Source organism: Ahaetulla prasina, chromosome 4, assembly GCF_028640845.1.
Source record: "Ahaetulla prasina isolate Xishuangbanna chromosome 4, ASM2864084v1, whole genome shotgun sequence".
Taxonomy (NCBI): domain Eukaryota; kingdom Metazoa; phylum Chordata; class Lepidosauria; order Squamata; family Colubridae; genus Ahaetulla; species Ahaetulla prasina.
This window is the reverse complement of record NC_080542.1, coordinates 44,710,155-44,729,415: the sequence shown is the minus strand read 5'-3', so window position 1 is coordinate 44,729,415 and position 19,261 is coordinate 44,710,155. Positions and strand designations below refer to the sequence as shown.

The following is a 19,261-nucleotide window of genomic DNA, read 5'->3' as shown; positions in this document are numbered from 1 at the left end:
AAACAGATTAAGAAGTCGCATTAAAACTCCTCTGCCTTCAATTTTCCTAACAAATATACGCTCACTTGCAAATAAGATGGATGAAATACTCCTCTTAAACAAATACTATTCTGATTTTCGCAATTCAGCAGTCCTATGCTTCTCTGAAACCTGGTTAAATGAATCAATTGAAAATAGCAGCCTGAACATTCCAGGATTTCAAATTGAACGATCAGACAGGATTCCAGAAACATCTGGTAAAAAGAAAGGAGGAGGCTTATGTCTATATATTAATACAACCTGGTGTCAAGATTTTAACATAATTTACAAATTCTGTGACAACAATTTAGAGACTCTAATTATCAACTGCAAACCTTACTATTCGCCTCGTGAATTTTCCTCATTTCTTCTAATTGCTGTTTATGTCCCACCACAAGCCTGTGTAAACAAGGCATTACAAACTCTAACTGACCAAATCATGGAGGCTGAAGCCAAACACCCTGATTCACTGGCCATTGTTTTGGGAGATCTAAAGAAGGCAAACTTAAGGAAAGAACTACCAAAATACTTTCAGCATGTCAATTGTCCCACCAGAGGCAAGAATACTCTAGATCACTGCTACACAACACTAAAATATGCCTATCGGTCTTTACCACGTGCAGCTGTAGGACACTCTGATCATTGCATGATTCATCTTGTACCTGCTTACAGGCAAAGACTTAAAGCCATAAAACCAATAATTAAATCAGTGAAAACCTGGATGGAGGAATCAGAATTAAAGCTACAGGCATGTTTTGACTGCACTGATTGGAATATTTTTAAAGATACCTCTGCAGACCTGGATGAACTCACAGATACTGTAACATCATATGTCAGCTTCTGTGAAGACCTATGTGTACCTACAAGGAACTTGCGAATACACAGTAACAACAAACCTTGGTTTACACCTAAACTTAAGCAGCTACGACATTCCAAAGAGGAAGCCTACAGAAAAGGTGATAAAATGCTGTACAATCAGGCCAGAAATGCACTAACAAGGGAGATAAGAGCAGCAAAAAGAAGCTACTCTGAAAAGCTAAAGAATCAGTTTTCAGCAAATGAACCAGCAAACATGTGGAAAACTCTTAAAAATATCACCGGCTATGGCAAACCTCCTTCCCAGGCTGAAGGTAATCAACAACTGGCAGATGACCTGAATGAGTTTTACTGCAGGTTTGAAAGGAAACTACAGCCACCTATCTCCACAACCCCCATCTCAGACATACCAACAACAGCCAAGCCTTCTACAATTGACCCCATTTCATTGGGTTCACAACCCCTAGTGATCACAGAAAAAGAAGTGCAGGACCTATTTCACAGACAAAAGCCAGGAAAAGCTCCAGGCCCAGACAAGATAACTCCTTCTTGCTTAAAAGTCTGTGCTAACCAATTGGCCTCCATCTTCACCCATATTTCCAATAAATCAGTAGAGATGTGTTATGTTCCTTCTTGCTTCAAATGCTCTACCATCATCCCAGTGCCAAAGAAGCCCACCATCAAGGAACTGAATGACTACAGACCAGTTGCTTTAATATCTGTAGTCATGAAAACCTTTGAAAGGCTAGTGCTTTCCTACCTGAAAACCATCACGGATCCGCTGTTAGACCCCTTGCAATTTGCATACCGAGCAAATAGATCAACAGATGATGCTGTTAATATGGCTCTGCACTACATCCTACAACATCTTGAGTCTCCAAAGACCTATGCAAGGGTCCTTTTTGTAGACTTTAGTTCAGCATTCAATACCATCATTCCAGACATTCTTCTAACTAAGCTAAACCAGCTACAGGTACCGGAACAGGCTTGTAAGTGGATCACAAGCTTCCTAACAAACAGGAAGCAGCAGGTGAAGCTAAGCAAGATCACATCAAATACCTGTACAATTAGCACAGGGGCCCCCCAAGGCTGTGTGCTCTCCCCACTTCTCTTCTCTCTGTATACCAATGACTGCATCTCCAATGATCCATCTGTTAAGCTACTGAAGTTCGCAGATGACATAACAGTGATTGGTCTCATTCGAGACAATGACGAATCCGCATACAGACGAGAGGTCGAACGATTAGCCTTGTGGTGCAACCAAAACAATCTGGAACTGAACACACTCAAAACCGTAGAAATGGTGGTAGACTTTAGGAAAAACCCTTCCATACTTCCACCTCTCACAATACTTGACAACACAGTATCAACAGTAGAAACCTTCAAATTTCTGGGTTCTATCATATCGCAAGATCTCAAATGGACAGCTAACATCAAAAACATCAAAAAAGGACAACAAAGAATGTTCTTTCTGCGCCAACTCAGTAAGCTCAAACTGCCCAAGGAGCTGCTGATCCAATTCTACAGAGGAATTATTGAGTCTGTCATTTGCACCTCTATAACTGTCTGGTTCGGTTCTGCAACCCAACAAGAAAAACACAGACTTCAGAGGATAATTAGAACTGCAGAAAAAATAATTGCTACCATCTTGCCTTCCATTGAGGACCTGTATACTGCACGAATCAAGAAGAGGGCCGTGAAAATATTTGCAGATCCCTCGCATCCTGGACATAAACTGTTTCAACTCCTACCCTCAAAACGACGCTATAGAGCACTGCACACCAGAACAACTAGACACAAGAACAGTTTTTTCCCGAAGGCCATCACTCTGCTAAACAAATAATTCCCTCAACACTGTCAGACTATTTACTGAATCTGCACTACTATTAATCGTTTCATAGTTCCCATCACCAATCTCCTTCCACTTATGACTGTATGACTATAACTTGTTGCTGGCAATCCTTATGATTTACATTGATATATTGATCATCAATTGTGTTGTAAATGTTGTACCTTGATGAACGTATCTTTTCTTTTATGTACACTGAAAGCATATGCACCAAGACAAATTCCTTGTGTGTCCAATCACACTTGGCCAATAAAAATTCTATTCTATTCTATTCTATTCTATTCTATTCTATTCTATTCTATTCTATTCTATTCTATTCTTTTGGCCGCTCGTTTGCTTCCTGAAACTTTACAATGAAACAAAGTAATGCAATTGCCACCAAAATGGCATAAAATACTATATCTAGAAGGATGTAACGATCACAGTTAAAATATTATTTTTTTGCCACTTTTGGAACATCACACTTCCCTTTTAGCCTTCCAAGACAGTCTAAAGACTTGGCTACACCAGGTGGACTTTCTGTGCTAACAGCCTCAAAGGTGTTTTCAGTCATACATGTATCTATTCCGTATTCTTAATAAGGCATGTCTAACATATTTTTTTTTAAATCCACATTAACTCTGACACTATCGTACAGGTAATCCTTGACTTACAACAGTTCATTTAGTGACTGTTCAAAGTTACAACAGCACTGAAAAAGGTGAAATGACCATTTTTCACACTGCAGCATTTCTCTGGTCACGGGGACAAAATTCAGACTCTTGGCAACTGACTCATATTTATGACGGTTGCAGTAATCCCGGGTTCTTGTGATCAGCTTTTGTGGCCTTCTGACAAGCGAACTCAATGGGGAAGCCAGGTTCACTTAACAACAGTGTCACTTACTTTAACAACCGCAGTGGTTCGCTTAACAACTGTAACAAGGAAGATCATAAAATAAGGCAAAACTCACTAACAAATCTCTCACTTAACAACAGAAATGTTGTGCTCAATTGTGGTCAAAGGTTGAGGACTACTTGTATTACAAATATCCATGCCAGCCAAATCCTAAAAGGCCTTCATCTAAACCAAACAGCACGCTGCAAAATACAATTTCTATCCAGGTAGACCCAATTGGGCTTAGGACCCGGGTACTTACGAGACCGCCTGCTGTTACCCTATGCCTCCCACCGACCCGTACGCTCTCATAGAGAGGGTCTCCTCAGGGTGCCGTCCGCCAAACAGTGTCGGCTGGCGGCCCCCAGGGGTAGGGCCTTCTCTGTGGGAGCATCGACGCTCTGGAATGAACTCCCCCCTGGCCTACGTCAAGTGCCTGATCTTCGGACCTTCCGTCGTGAGCTAAAAACATACTTATTTATTCAAGCGGGACTGGCATAATAGTTTGATTTTAAATTGGGGTTTTATTAATATTCTTAAATATTTTAAATTTAATTTTAATTATTAGCCATTTTTGTAATTTTGATATGTTTTAATTTGTTTTAATTGTACATATTTTGTATTTTATCTCCAGCTGTACACCGCCCTGAGTCCTTCGGGAGAAGGGCGGTATAAAAATTCAATAAATAATAATAATAATAATTCTCCTTTTTCCTTTGCATCTTATAATACTTGGTTCTCCGAGGAGCTGAGGGGGATGAAACGCCGGAGAAGACGCCTAGAGAGTTCCTGGAAGTCCAGCCGCTCAGAGGCTGATCGGACACTAGTTAGATCCTATACTAGGACCTACCTAGTGGCACTGAGGGAAGCGAGGCGTTGCTACGCCTCCTCCCTCATTGCGTCGGCAGATAACCGCCCAGCTGCCCTGTTTCGGGTGACCCGCTCCCTCCTTCACCAGGGGGAGCGGGATGACGCGTTGCAGGGACGTGCTGAGGAGTTTAACGGTTATCTATACAATAAAATCGTTCAGCTTAGGGACGGCCTGGACCAAAATTGTGGCGATTCGGACGGGGCATCTGAGGGCGGTCTTGGTGATGTTGTTTGGGATGAGTTTGACCCTGTGACTCCTGAGGACATGGACAGGTTGCTGGGTAGATTGAATGCCACCACGTGTTTACTGGACCCGTGCCCCTCCTGGCTGGTGCTGGCCACTCAGGAGGTGACACGAGGCTGGCTCCAGGGGATTACGAGTGCTTCCTTGTTGGAGGGAGTCTTTCCGGCCGCCTTGAAAGAGGCGGTGGTGAGGCCCCTCCTCAAGAAGCCTTCCCTGGACCCGGCTGTTTTAGGTAATTATCGTCCGGTCTCAACCCGCCGCGGCGAAGGTTGTAGAGAGTATGGTGGCATATCAGTTTCCCTTGCACCTGGAGGAAACTGTCTATCTGGACCCGTTCCAGTCCGGCTTCCGGCCCGGTTATAGCACTGAGACGGCTTTGGTCGCATTGGTGGATGATCTCTGGAGGGCCAGGGATAGGGGTTGTTCCTCTGCCCTGGTCCTATTAGACCTCTCAGCGGCTTTCGATACCATCGACCATGGTATCCTGCTGCGCCGGTTGGAGGGATTGGGAGTGGGAGGCACCGTTTATCGGTGGTTCTCCTCCTTTCTCTCCGACCGGTCGCAGACGGTGTTGACGGGGGGGCAGAGGTCAACCCCGCGGCGCCTCACTTGTGGGGTGCCGCAGGGGTCGATTCTTTCGCCCCTTCTGTTCAACATCTATATGAAGCCGCTGGGTGAGATCATCAGTGGCTTCGGTGTGAGGTACCAGCTGTACGCTGATGACACCCAGCTGTACTTTTCCACACCGGGCCACCCCAATGAAGCTATCGAAGTGCTGTCCCGGTGTTTGGAAGCCGTACGGGTCTGGATGGGGAGAAACAGGCTCAAGCTCAATCCCTCCAAGACGGAGTGGCTGTGGATGCCGGCATCCCGGTACAGTCAGCTGAGTCCGCGGCTGACTGTCGGGAGCGAGTCATTGGCCCCGATGGAGAGGGTACGCAATTTGGGCGTTCTCCTGGATGAACGGCTGTCTTTTGAAGACCACTTGACGGCCGTCTCCAGGAGAGCTTTCCACCAGGTTCGCCTGGTGCGCCAGTTGCGCCCCTTTCTAGACCGGGATGCCTTGTGCACAGTCACTCACGCCCTTGTGACGTCTCGTCTGGACTACTGCAATGCTCTCTACATGGGGCTCCCCTTGAGGGGCATCCGGAGGCTACAGTTAGTCCAGAATGCAGCTGCGCGGGTGATAGAGGGAGCCCCTCGTGGCTCCCATGTGACACCTATCCTACGCAGGCTGCACTGGCTACCTGTGGCCTTCCGGGTGCGCTTCAAGGTGTTGGTGAACGTCTTTAAAGCGCTCCATGGCATAGGGCCGGGTTACTTACGGGACCGCCTGCTGCTACCGAATACCTCTCACCGACCCGTGCGCTCTCACAGAGAGGGACTCCTCAGGGTGCCGTCGGCGCGACAGTGTCGTCTGGCGACGCCCAGGGGAAGGGCCTTCTCTGTGGGGGCTCCCGCCCTCTGGAACGAACTCCCCCCAGGACTCCGTCAACTTCCGGACCTCCGAACCTTTCGCCGTGAGCTTAAAACTCACTTATTCATCTGCGCTGGACTGGGTTAGTTTTTTAAGTTTATGGGTTTTTAATGGGTTTTATTTTCTAAATTTTAATTCTGGCCAATTTAATAAGTTTTTTAATAGTATTTTAATTGTATTTATAGTGTATTATGTATTTTTACTTGGCTGTGAACCGCCCTGAGTCCTTCGGGAGAAGGGCGGTATACAAATTTAAATAATAAATAAAATAAATAAATAAATACTTTATATCTAAATCAGGGGTGTCAAACTCAAGGCCCAGGGGCCAAATTCAGCCCGCAGGGTGCTTAGATCTGGTCCTGAGGCCACCCTGGAAGCAGCAAAGGACTGGCCTGCATTGCCTCTGCCAGCGAAAACAAAGCTTGGGAGAACCGTGTGGCTCTCCTGAGTTCCATTTTCACTTGCAGAAGGTTGCAGAAGGCCATTGCAGAGCTTGGGAGCCTGTTTTCATTGGCAGAGAACTCGGGCTATCACAGGTACCCCTGACACAAGTGATGTTGAGCTGGCCACACCTACACTGGCCATGTCCACCCTGGCCCCCTGAGGTCAAACACAACCCTGATGCAGGCCTCAATGAAAACGAGTTTGACACCTCTGACCTAAATCATGCCTCCCTCCCCCCCCCCCAAATTTGGCTGACTCTTTCTGCCACTGTTTAAATCAGATGTATCTGATCTTTTGACTTGCCTGGGCCATATTGAGTGAAGAATTGTTTTGGGCTACATATACAATATAACTAACTAAAATTTATATAAATTACAAACTTCCTTTATTTATTTATTTTATATTTTTATTATGATTTCGAGAGGCTGCATTATTACCTGTCCAGGGCCATGTGTAGTCCTTGGGTCACCTTGGTTTAAATGATGCATACATTGTCAAAACAAATATCATCTGAAATGAAAACGATTAATCCAAGTAAAACTTTAATTTTTATCACAGACATTTTCACCAGCACTGATAGTTGTATTTTCTTCCATCTTAACATGTCTTTTTTAATTTAATTCCATTCCATTCCATAACATTTGAAATAATATATAGTTCATTTTTGTCATAAAGATTCCCAGATATTTTACCTTCTTCTCAATCTTCTCAAACACGTTTAATTAATGAATTATGTTTAGTCTCCTATTTTCGTATTTATGTTAATATCTTGTTTACTAATCTTGAAATCTACTAATGCACCAAAATCTTTTAATTTGTCCATGAATATTTCAATTTCCAAAGATCTTCCAGAACCAACTCTAAATCACCTGCAAAAGCTCTTAATTTTTAAAGTTTTAAAAATCTTTACAGCCATAATTATATTGTCTTGTTCTTACATCTTTATTCAACATTTCAAATCCAAAATAAATAATAAGAGAAGAGACCGCAGGTGCTTCATCTTGTTCCTTTTTATATCTTCTTAGATCTCCATTAACAATTATTTAGTGCTCTCTATGAAGTGTAAATTGATCTTACTCACTTTGTAAAGTTCTCTCCATAGTTCATACCTTCCAAAACCTTGAACAACAAAGTCTAGTTAAAATCGTCAAAGACTTTATCTTCGTTTGAGAAAATCAATGTGGATTGTTTGTCATTGTGTTCAGGAGTGATATTCACTTACCTTCGCTACTAGTTTGCCAATGTGAGTGCACGCGCCTCCTCTACTTATGCACAGGACCTTCTGCACATATGCAGAGTGTCAAAAACATGACGGATGACGTCTGGGCGGTTGGATGGAGCCTCCCACAGCCGCCGCTATAGATAGAACCAGCTGAATACCACCACTGATGTTATTCCAAATATTCCAAAATAGCCAACACATTTCTAACTGTCTTTTAAGTATAATTTCACAAAAATTTATTCATGAGAATCAATGTGGGGTTTCCACATTGATTCTCATGAATAAATTTTTGTGAAATTATTTTCAATCTATCAGCTAGAATTGTTATAGGTCTGTTCATAATTTGCCTCTGCAAATCTCAGTAATTTTGTTTCTTTAGATATGGATAATCTATTTTCTCCAAAGGAATGTCACCACCTTTATAAGAAGTTGGAACAATACTGATGAAATCAGGGGTGAAATCCAGCAGGTTCTGACAAGTTCTGGAGAACCGGTAGTGGAAATTTTTAGCAGTTCGAAGAACCAGTAGTGAAAATTTTGAGCAGTTCGGAGATACCAGCTCTGGCTGGCCCCAGAGTGGGGTGGGAATGGAGATTTTGCAATTTCATTCCCCCAGGAATGGGGAGGAAATGGGATTTTGTAGTATCCTTCCGCCAGGAATAGAATTTTAATTTTTTTTTTTATTGGCCAAGTGTGATTGGACACACAAGGAATTTGTCTTGGTGCATATGCTCTCAGTGTACATAAAAGAAAAGATACGTTCATCAAGGTACAACATTTACAGCAACAAGTTATAGTCATACAGTCATAAGTGGAAAGAGATTGGTGATGGGAACTATGAAACGATTAATAGTAGTGCAGATTCAGTAAATAGTCTGACAGTGTTGAGGGAATTATTTGTTTAGCAGAGTGATGGCCTTCGGGAAAAAACTGTTCTTGTGTCTAGTTGTTCTGGTGTGCAGTGCTCTATAGCATCGTTTTGAGGGTAGGAGTTGAAACAGTTTATGTCCAGGATGCGAGGGATCTGCAAATATTTTTAAAATTTTTTATTATTTTTTATTAAATTTTATTTTTTATTTTTTTATTATTAAAAAATAAATATTTTTTAATATTTATTTATTCCCAGCTCAAAAATATATTTTTGAGCTGGGAATGGAGATTTTGCAATATCCTTCCCCCCAGGTGTGGGGAGGGAATGGAGATTTTGCAGTATCCTTTCCCTGACACCCCTACCAAGCCACCCCCACAGGACCGGTAGTAAAAAAAATTGAATTTTACCACTGGATGAAAATGCCTTTTGCATGGCCACATTGTCTGTTAGTATAATATGTCCCTCTTATAATTTCAGTATTATTTTCTTTATGTAATTTATAAGCAGGCCACTGGAATCTTGTATTCTTCCAGTAGCATCTCTGTCTGCCTTAACTTTCTTCCCCAATATAGTCAGGAATGGCAGAGAACTGAGTTTTACTTGGTTGATAAATTGGAATGGTATTTGAGTTGTGATTTCAAAATCCCTCTCCATCAAGAAAAACTAGCACATCAGGAACAAAGTCTGCTATTTTGTGTGTGTCTGAACTACCACGGTGCTGTAAAGGGAAATTACCTAGCCAGAAGCTATCCGATTTCGCTCTCTGCAATTCGTCTTGACAAAGCTGAACACACTGGAGGAGAGTGACTTCCACGTGCTCTCTTGCAAACTACATTTCCCGACATGCTTCGCCCGTCTACTGGTGATGATGCACTGAAGAGGCGGTACTACGAAAGCTCTTGCTCTGTTGTCAGCCCTTAAAAAGCGGAGACTGAGTTGCGGGGGTCTCTCTCTCTGTCTCGGAAGGACCCCCCAGCTCTTCCAGGCGACCTACGTCAGAGGGAAGCGAGGAGGCCTGCCTACTGTATTGTGCATTGGAAAGTAAGGAAGGGAAGGGGAAGGGAGTGGAGAACTGGACCTGCCTGCTTCCAGCGAAAAGTAGGCAAAGGCACAACGCGGGGGGAGGGGTTGAGTGATTGATAGTAAACAAAATTGGGGACGGGGAGGCAGACAAGAAATTTAAAAATTGTGTCCCGGGGGTACACAATATATAATGGATATATAATGGTGGAAGAGAGTGTGCAAAGGAAAATAAGACAAAAAAAACCTTCCTATTTCTGCTGGGAGAGAGATGCATAGATTAAGAACAACTGTATGAGGGTTGTTTTTTTCCGAGTGGGGGGCATGGGTGAACGTGCTTGAAGGACGAAGTAACGTGTGAATGTTCCAATTACCAAAAAAACATCTTGTTCAGAAAACCTGGTTGTGTGGATAAGGAAGGAGGACGGTAGAATTTGAGAAGTTAGCAAGAAAAGTGCATGCTGATTTTCAAAGGCTTCATTATGAGAGTAAAGTTTGCAATAAAACCAATAGGAAACAATAGGCAAGGAACATATATGCACAATTTTTCCTGTGTTAGAGCACAGAACTAAGTTTAGATCCTGGGAATTATGAGTCATTTTACTTAAAATTCCAGTATTATTACATTTTGGCCCTGAGTTTTAGTCTCTGCATGCCTGGAGAAAGGTCAAATATGGACTGATTAAGATTGTAGTTTAAGACTGAACTGATGGTCTCAAAAAAGCGTGGGGTGGGGATTAGGATAGAAAAAGAATCTCTCTCAAGTGCTGGAACTGAAACAAAGTTTTATTATTTAGTTACAGCTGTCAACAGACATCACCAAATGTATTCTAGAGAGATTTTTTGCTTAAAAGATGATTAGAGGATCAATGCATCAATCTGGAATATAGAACTGAGTATTTTACACACTTCTTTGCTACCCCAAATCTCTGGCACCAGAATTAGCAGGGTAAGATTTTCAAGCAAGAAAAATCTCACAATAATGAGCTAAGAGGTTTCCCAATGCAGCACATTGGCTTGTAATATTTTGAAAAAATAGTTTTAGTGTTATCAGAGCACCCACCCCCATCAATCATCATAAAGTCCAAAGTCTTAACATTACCTACTGTACTGCTAGCAATGCTCCAATGCCTTTTGATTGCCTTTTCCAAATACTAATATTTTACTAAGCTAGTTCTAGCTCCAACCCTCCACTCTAATAATTTTTGCTTAACTTGCCCTGGTAAACTGTTGAATCTAGTCAATTTCAATTGTTCCCCAAAATACTAGATAAAAGCAAATTTTATTAGACTTGGATGGGAGACCAACAAGAAATACCAGATCTATGGTTTACACTGGGAAGTCAGAAAACTTCCCAGCAAAAGGAAATGGTAAACCTAAAGTAAACCATAACTTTGCTGAGAAAACTCTATTAATGTGTCAATGAAGTCACCAGAAGTGGATCTCGATTCACAGGAGACTGCTTTTAACATTTGGCTTCACATTTATTGAATTAAAGGATCTGAAAAGACCGAAACCCTTAATTCATGGTTTGCTGTGCCTTCTCATGACGGTTAGATAAAATGCTCCAAAGCAGACAGTTGCTGTTCTCCCTCCCTTCTTACCTACATGCAGGTAATAGATTTCTGCCTTCAAGAATGAATAAATTTAGATTCAAATACATTCAAATAAATGAATCTTAATCTGTGGAGTTCTCAAATGCACCCTGAGTTTCATTACCCAACTAAGTAACATCTTCAGTGCTCTGATCAGTGTACTGATGATGTTACTTAGTTGGGTAATGAAACATCTGCAAGCAAACAAACAGGCTCAGTGAGGCACTAAGGATTCCCCAGTTCAACTCTCAGCTACATATTTTATTTTATTGATCTTGAATTTGACACTGAAGAAATCAAGATAAGGTTTGGGAGGAGTAAAAAGAGTATCCAAAACAAGATAGAATCAATTTACAACATAATATGGGAGGTAAAAATGAAGGCTTACCTAGCAATTTATATGCCTGATATTTAATTCAAATAAGTTAATACTTTTAAAAAAAAAAAACTACATTAATGAAACTACAAGGAAGCTTCATCGCAAGCTAATGTCTGCTTAGTTGGATTTTTATTCAAAACCGAGCAGAATAAAAATTGGCTAAATATGGTTGAAAGGTTATTTTGGGAACTATATGCAGAAGTTTAAAAAAAGAAAAAGTGGTCACAATAATTCTCACCCTGGTGTAAGAACTGAATGCCTAATCAGGAACCTCTTAGAGAGTTTTCAAAACATTCTGCAAGTAGAGATGGTGAATGGATTGGAGAAGGACACACACACACTCATTACCATAACTCTGAAGTATTCTTTATTGGACTTCATCCCAAAGGAAAAAAGTGGTAAGAGTTTAGAAAGGGTAGAGAATTATTGCATCACATTGCAGGTGTGAGATTACCTGCTTAATGGTCTCTGCTGAGAAAGAGTAGAAAATAAAACCTTTGAGATTAACCAGTTAGACCCTTCCTTCCAGTGTGCTATGCTAGATACTTCCTTGCGAAGGGGGGTGTTTTTCAGCATGGGAAACCATTCCTAAATCCTCATGTGCAGCCAAAAGGGATTATTTATTGCCTGAAATATGTCCTACAACAATATCACCTTTTGTGGTTTGGCCAGAATGTATAGATTGGGTGGGTAGCCCTGAAATGACTAAAATAGCCATCATCCATTTTTGCAGGTCATGTTGGTTTGGTTTGGTCATTACCTAATTATGATTGTTACTGGTTAATGGGCTAGTTGATCATTCTAATGCTTGTTTTTTGAATAACCTAGTTTCACTTGATGATTAGCACATTCATTTTGCTTTTGGGGCACAAATTAAGCTGCCCAGAGACTTAGCTTGGTTTTATTCCCAGCGTTTGGCAATTCTTCAAATGCTCTCTCCTTACAAGTGATATAGAAAGCCCTGCCAGTATGTGTCCTGGATATTAGATATATCCCTTATATATCTATTCAAAAACTCAACTTGCTTGAGGACATTCTTTTGAAAGCACTGTAGCCAATTTACCAGACATTTGCTCCATGGCAATCCAAGAAAAGAATCTCAGTTCAGGTGCCTGATTATGGAATTTCCTTTCTGAAAATTTTTCATTGCTGCCAAGGTTTGTTAGCTTGAGGTGCCAACTAAAGAATGACCTTTTGGCTTCCGCTGAACTTATATTGAGGAAAGCTGCTCTTTCTAATTAAAATTGTATTTAAAAGAGCTGCATTAAATCATGACAAAATATTCCACTCCAGCTAAGGCAGTTGAACTGGTCCTTCAAACAATCAAAAATCAAAGTGTGCAGGGGGTGGGCAGGTAGAGAGGAGAGGCCTTTCTTAAAAGCATTTGCTCAACAAATAAAGAATGTCAAGAATCAAAAGTTTCAGTTTCTGGCTAAAGTAAGCTCTTGAATATTCAATCTGGATATTCTTGACTTTTGTGGCACTTAGCTGGAACTCAAGTTGTGCAACTTAACAAATGCAGGGCCAAAATATTTGGCCAAAATATTTCAGAGCGATGCAAGAAGACCAGGGAAACAGAATGTTAAAAACACTTTTAACCTATGATTTGCATGTATAGTATAAAGCTCGCCTGCTCTGCTGTATTAGGAAGATGACTTGATAGCTTCAGAAACAAACTGAGATAGGAATCACTCTGCATAGAACCCCACTTCTCAATCACCTTATGGAGGGAGGGAGCTCCTTTTAGGATAGACCATGTATGAGAAAAAGGGTTGTCATTTGCTTGCTTCCATCAGAATAAGATAGTTATGTAAGAGGATGAAATACAAGATGTTTCTTAGGATTACCACTTGCTCCTTTAAAATGTTTGTTTTCAATGACTATACATATTTTTATAATTTGTGGACACAATGAAACAAGCTTTGCATTGTCAATAACCTCAGTGAAAAATTTCCAAACAAAATTTAGATAGATAGAATCAGGACTTTTTTGGCACATCTACTTCACAATACAGATTTACAGTTATGTTTTAAGATTATACAACCTTTTAACACTATCCTTCATTTATCCCTTGCTAGATTTTAACAAATGACATAAGCTATTAAAATGTCCTGAGATGTTGGTTGTATTTTTGCTTGCAAGTTAAACATGAACATAGCCAGCATTATACTGTACAATCTGCCTGAGGATGTTGCTTCCCTCTGAAAATAGTCTGCTTCTAACTCCCTGCACCATGAACTCAGATATGGATGTTCCTTCACTCCTCCAGCTTTTCTTGCAATGTTGAAAAGGGGTAAATTCTTGGTGAAAGCTTGGACCAACATTTTTGAAACTATGAACAGACACAGAATGTACCAGATTCTGTAGTCTTGCATTTTTATTGGATCTCTAACATTTCCCTTACATGAAGAAAATAAGTGTATATGAATGCACTACTTAAGAGCAGAAAGCATTATTTTTCACCATTTGGTTTATTTCCGGCCTCCTCTGGTTGCTATTCACTAAAAATAAAGTAACTTTAAGCAAAGTTAAATACTGTAATTGGTGTAGTTCTCATCCCATCCTTTCATGCAGCTGCAAATACAGCATTTATTTAACAAAACTGATTTTAAAATAATGTAGAACTGGCAAAGCTTTTTTTAAAAAGAATCATAAACTAACATTAAAGTACTTAAAGTCTATAAGTATTGTGTAACATTCTCCTTGTAAGCCATGCATTTATAATGTATGCAGAATTGAAAGAGCAAAAAGAATACATTGATTTAGCCACTTCAGGGATGGTTTGCTTCCAATCCAGAAGATTAATTTCTGAAAAATTGCGGGACTTTCCCCAGATTAATGTGGTGGTGGGAGGAGGAAGAGAACATGTCAGTTCTCCAGTACATTACATTACTGGGGAATATATACATTGCCAAATCATCTGCCATTCATCCTTCCTAAAATAAGAACTATTAATTACTAGCACAGATGATACCTACTTTAGATAATGAAATGTCTGCAAGGAAACAACTAAGCTTAGACAGTACCAAGGACTCCCTCAGAATACCAATTCAGCAAAATTTCCCCTTCCCAAATCTGCCCTCGGAAGCCAGAAGCATACCAGAAGCAAAACAAACCAACCATGGGAGAAAGTGGTTTAAAGGTACAATCGCCTTAAAGAAAGTGACAATGATATGATAAATTGTTTCTCCCATGAATACACCTTTTCCCCCCATTGTCATGTCTAATTAGCTACACTAAAGTCTTAATAGAAGAAACACCTCCGCTTGAGGGCTAGACTAAAGGGTTGAATGAAATCCCAAAAGAAAGAAGTGATAAACAACTTAGCACAAACATCTGCACAGGAAGTCATTAGGAGTCAATCTCAAACTCCATTTTTCTCCAGCAAACCCTGATAATACATGTTTTCCACAGGCCATGCATGATGTTACATGTCATGTGCGGAAATAACATGATAACGTGTCATGTTATTTCCCCACCTGCTTTGAAATCCTTGATAACAATAAATATTTTTACAATGATGTTACAGTATCTTCTCATTATTTCCCCATATGTTTTGAAAAGTAATTTTCAGTTTCAATTAGCGGTATTTGTATTAAAGGAAGCCAGTTAATACTTTTACCACAGCAAAATCCTAATGATAGTAATAAACTCCAATGATCTTTTCTGTCATTGGATATGGTTGCCTGAGACTAACTACCATCTTTTTTTTAAAAGAAAAACATTTTAAAACATGGACACAACTTCTCATCTGTCAACATCCATTGCCACTGAAACAAAAGGGAAAAGTTGTAAAAAAGCAGCATTTTGGTATTGCAAACGTGATGTGCACTGAATTCTTTCCAATAGGCATTTCCATTTAGCTAATAGAATATCAGTAGGCCTCCTAAGTGGGAAGGCATTTGCAAAAATTTGAATGAAATTAGCTTTAATGCTGTGCCTCCTGTTTTAAGTTATTTATAATAATAACAGAGTTGGAAGGGACCTTGGAGGTCTTCTAGTCCAACCCCCTGCCCAGGCAGGAAACCCTACACCATTTCAGACAAATGGTTATCCAACATTTTCTTTAAAATTTCCAGTGTTGGAGCATTCACAACTTCTGCAGGCAACTTGTTCCACTGATTAATTGTTCTGTCAGGAAATTTCTCCTTAGTTCTAAGTTGCTCCTCTCCTTGATTAGTTTCCACACATTGCTTCTTGTTCCACCCTCAGGTGCTTTGGAGAATAGTTTGACTCCCTCTTCTTTGTGGCAACCCCTGAGATATTGGAACACTGCTATCATGTCTCCCCTAGTCCTTCTTTTCATTAAACTAAACATACCGAGTTCCTGCAACCGTTCTTCATAGGTTTTAGCCTCCAGTCCCCTAACCATCTTTGTTGCTCTTCTCTGCACTCTTTCTAGAGTCTCAACATCAATAGTTGTGTGTACATGCGCTTATTGACTCAGTAAGTGCCTTTTAAAACAAGTTATCATGGAATAATAAAGGGGACTGCTTGACCCTTGTTTAAGCATAATACTCACCTGGACAATCTGCAAGAGGTGAAGATATGTTTCTGGGTCATGTCAGTTTGATTATTGTGTGTCCTTTGCAGGGACAGCTGATCAGTTGACAAAATGATGACAGTTCCTTGCATGCTTTAAAAATTTCAGATGGATTGACTTGTCCCCCAAAATGCCTGGTGCACTTAGCATTCACTGACTGGCAGTCATATTCCATAATCTTATATTAGAATATTTATAAGCCTTCCTTTTTTATATAAAACTAGTTGTATTCTCCTAAATCAGTGGTCACCAACCAGTGGTCCGTGAGAAAATGTTGGTGGTCCGCGGCGCACCCGGATGGAGGAGCTGTTCCTGGATAAGCAATGGCCTGTCCTGGGTCTAGAGCTGTGGAAGATGGGCACGGAGCAATGGGGTTGTTTTGTTCACTATGGTGGTACTTCGGGATGGCAGGTGGATGTCTGTAGGTGACAACTATAATGAATATGTCCACCTGCCCTCCCAAAGCACCACCGCGGTGAACAAAACAACCCCATTGCTCCGCGCCTCTTCCTGCAGAAGGAGCTGAATCTCGTGGCTATTTCTTCCATCCCTTGTTGGTACTCCTGCACCTCAGTCTCTCGGGGAGATGCTTGACTTCCTCTCAGCCCCAAGACACTAGCTAGCCCATGAGAAAGAGTGGGAAAGAGAGAGAAAGATCCAGCAAGAGACGAAGCTTCGCTCCCATTCTGGAATATGGAGCGAATCTCCATTTCCCCACTCCCTTTCCCTTGCCAGGTGAGGAGTGACTGGGAAGGGAGGGCGAGGGGCGGGGATAGCCACTGGTGGATTCAGCCGACAGGAAGCTACAGCAGGGGGAAGAAACAGTCCAGGGTTCCCGCCACCCATTGCTTCAGCCCACCTGCACTGCCATCCCCCCCACTTGCACCATTACCTCATTCCAGCTGGCAAGGGCTGCGCTACAAAGCTGCAAGTTTCTTCCATCCCTTGTAGGTGCTCCTGCACCTCAGTCTCTCGGGGAGATGATTGACTTCCTCTCAGCCCCAAGACACTGGCTGGCCCATGAGAAAGAGTGGGAGAGAGAGAGAGAGAGAGAGAGAGAGAAAGGGGGGGAGAGAGAAAGAATAAGAGAGAAAGAGGGGGGAGAGAGAGAAAGAGGAGGAGAGAGAGAAAGGGGGGAGAGAGAGAGAGAAAGGGGGAGAAAGAAAGTGGGGGAGAGAGAGAAAGGGGGGAGAGAGAAAGAATGAGAGGGAGAGAGAAAGAGAAAGTGGGGAGAGGGGGAGAAAGAGAGAGAGAAAGAAAGGGGGGAGAGAAAGAGATGACAATGAGTGGGAGAGAGAAAGGGGAGGAAGAGAGAATGAGAGGGAGATGGGGGGAGGAGAAAGAGAGTAAAAGAGAGGAGGGACAGTCCCTGAAGGACCCCATCCGCACTTGCTGCGGGCTTGCTATGCGCTTGCTGCACACTTGCTGCGCGCTTGCCCGCTTGCTGTGTGCTTGCGCGCTTGCTGTGCGCTTGCCCGCTTGCTGTGCGCTTGCCCACTTGCTGTGCGCTTGCCCGCTTGCTGTGTGCTTGCGCACTTGCTGCGCGCTTGCTGAGCGCTGGATTCGTATTAGTGGTCCCTGGGATTTAAAATTATGGACTTGGTGGTCCCTGAGGTCCAAAAGGTTGAGGATCCCTGTCCTAAATGACTAGTTCCCCCCCCCCACATCATCCTCTGGAGGTCAGAGTGAGTAGCCAGTTTGCCTTGGGTTGGAAATTTTTGATAATTTCCAAGAATGAGCAGCTCAGATAATTTTTGATGTTTCTCATTATGCCCAGGTAACACCACTGAAAACTGTACTGGCTCTTATAGGTTTCCAGGTATAAGTCAAGGTGTTGGCTATCATCTGTAGCCCTCAGGGGCATAGGACCAAGCTAATTGTGGGAGTGCCTTTCTCCCATTGCTTCTATTCAGCCCTCCAGAAACAGCAGAGAGGGCATGGTCTGGGTCTCTTCTATCAAATGATATAATCTTGTTGGAACTCAGAGTTCTCAATGGCAGCACTTGCTTTATGGAATAACATCCATAATAACATGTTATTATGGAATAACATAATGGAGATTTGGGTGGCCTCAACCCTATTAGCTTTTCATGCAGCACTGAAGACCTGCTTGTTTTTCCAGTTATTTGGGTCAAGATGTTAGGTGAGCTCTGCTGTTGTTGATACATTTGAGGGGAGTCATTGTACAATGATTCCCCTCAAATGGCGGGTGGGTGGGTGGGGTGCAATAGGAGTTGTACACTGTGATTTTCATACTATTAATACTTGCACACCACCCAGAGGTGATCTGGGCAACCATATAAATCATTTTTTAAAAGATACTTATTTCTAAGACTATGCGTTGTCTTTTATCATTTTAACTGTTTCTCTCCAGTTGCTTATTTTAAATAGAAAGAATGTCAGATCAGGTAGAACAGTGTAACTTATGAACATAATTTTGCAGGCAATTTTAGAATGGGGAGCACTTGTGGCCCCTTAGATGTTAGAATAGAATAACAGAGTTGGAAGGGACCCTGGAGGTCCTCTAGTCCAACCCCCTGCCCAGGCAGGATACCCTAAACCACACCAGACAAATGGTTATCCAACATCTTTAAAAATTCCAGTGTTGGAGCATCCACAACTTCTGGAGGCAAGTTGTTCCACTGATTAATTGTTCTGTCAGGAAATTTCTCCTTAGTTCTAAGTTGCTCTTCTCCTTGATTAGTTTCCACCCATTGCTTCTTGTTCTACCCTCAGGTGCTTTGGAGAATAGTTTGACTCTCTCTTCTTTGTTGCGACCCCTGAGATATTGAACACTGCTATCATGTCTCTCCTAGTCCTTCTTTTCATTAAACTAGACATATCCAGTTCCTGCAACTGTTCCTCATGTTTAGCCTCCAGTCCCCTAATCATCTTTGTTACTTTTCTCTGCACTCTTTCTAGAGTCTCAGCATCTTTTTTACATCGTGGCGACCAAAACTGAATGCAGTATTCAAAGTGTGGTCTTACCAAGGCATTATAAGGTGATATTAACACTTCACGTGATCTTGATTCTATC

At 41.7% G+C, this 19,261-nt stretch overlaps 2 protein-coding genes across 4 annotated transcripts in view; one reads left to right on the top strand and one right to left on the bottom strand.

Moving 5' to 3' along the window:
• Nucleotides 1–19,261, bottom strand: part of LRRC3C (leucine rich repeat containing 3C) — a 130,399-nt gene that overhangs the window by 79,075 nt on the left and 32,063 nt on the right. For 2 of the 3 annotated variants that reach the window (XM_058180775.1, XM_058180778.1), the window contains one exon: nucleotides 7,032–7,104. The exons of the other annotated variant lie outside the window; for it this stretch is intronic. The gene's annotated coding sequence lies outside the window, so the exon portion shown is untranslated. The remainder of the gene's footprint in view (nucleotides 1–7,031; nucleotides 7,105–19,261) is intronic. 3 annotated transcript variants of the gene reach the window in all.
• Nucleotides 9,575–19,261, top strand: part of ORMDL3 (ORMDL sphingolipid biosynthesis regulator 3) — a 34,687-nt gene continuing 25,000 nt past the window's right edge. Inside the window, exon 1 of the mRNA XM_058180779.1 lies at nucleotides 9,575–9,728. The gene's annotated coding sequence lies outside the window, so the exon portion shown is untranslated. The remainder of the gene's footprint in view (nucleotides 9,729–19,261) is intronic.